Below are 1335 nucleotides of genomic sequence, written 5' to 3'. Positions count from 1 at the left end.
AAAACAAACTAAGGCCAATGAGATACCTGTAGAACTCTTCTTCTTTTCTAACCAAATCTTAAACTAAAAACAATATTTTTACCAATGACCCTTCTTTTTGCAGAATTTGTATTAATCATTCTTCTTATAATTCGTTTGGAACCACCAAAAGTTTGACCTCCAAAATTTGTATTCTGCTCATTTCGATGTGACTTATTATCCTTGTGGAACTAGACCTATGGTTAAGCGAAGACCGCTTGAGAAGACTCAAAACAAACTAAGGCCAATGAGATACCTGTAGAACTCTTCTTCTTTTCTAACCAAATCTTAAACTAAAAACAATATTTTTACCAATGACCCTTCTTTTTGCAGAATTTGTATTAATCATTCTTATAATTCGTTTGGAACCACCAAAAGTTTGACCTCCAAAATTTGTATTCTGCTCATTTCGATGTGACTTATTATCCTTGTGGAACTAGACCTATGGTTAAGCGAAGACCGCTTGTTTTGTGATGGTTGAAAAGCTAATTGTACAGTTTCAACAGTCTTACATCGCATCCTATACTCTTCCTGGGCACATACTGTAATAAGGTCATTTAAATCTCATTTATCTTGTTGGTTGTTGAGTACTGTATGAAACCTTATGATGTGATCCAAGAGCCGAGCTAGAAGAAGGCAAGTGCGAGACGAGACCCGTTGATAATCGAAGGTGGACCGATGACGCGATCGAGAGCAAGACAAGTGAAACAAGCGATGGGATTACTCGTTCAAGAAACTATTGATGGAACCATGTTCGGGACTCAAAATGGGACAAGTTTCATGTTCGGGTCGAAAGCCAAAACAAAATGGATCAATGCGTTACAAGCAACCGAAGAAGAGAGTGGGCAGTATAACCATGAGGCCGCATGGTGCGACCGCACGACATGAGATCGAGAATTCAATGGCCGAAATTTTATTACCATGCAATAGCACGAGTTATAACCATGCGACCGCATGGTTCATTTCTGGGCACTATGGGATTACTCGTTCAAGAAACTATTGATGGAACCATGTTCGGGACTCAAAATGGGACAAGTTTCATGTTCGGGTCGAAAGCCGAAACAAAATGGATCAATGCGTTACAAGCAACCGAAGAAGAGAGTGGGCAGTATAACCATGAGGCCGCATGGTGCGACCGCACGACATGAGATCGAGAATTCAATGGCCGAAATTTTATTACCATGCGACAGCACGAGTTATAACCATGCGACCGCATGGTTCATTTCTGGGCGCGTTTTTCCTTATTTTACTAGAATTTCATTCTTAATCAAACTCCTACCATACTGGACGAATATTTTAGGAATTTTGTTAGATTAT

This window comes from Olea europaea, chromosome 11 (assembly GCF_002742605.1).
Source record: "Olea europaea var. sylvestris chromosome 11, O_europaea_v1, whole genome shotgun sequence".
NCBI lineage: Eukaryota > Viridiplantae > Streptophyta > Magnoliopsida > Lamiales > Oleaceae > Olea > Olea europaea.
Note: the sequence above shows the minus strand (reverse complement) of the source record.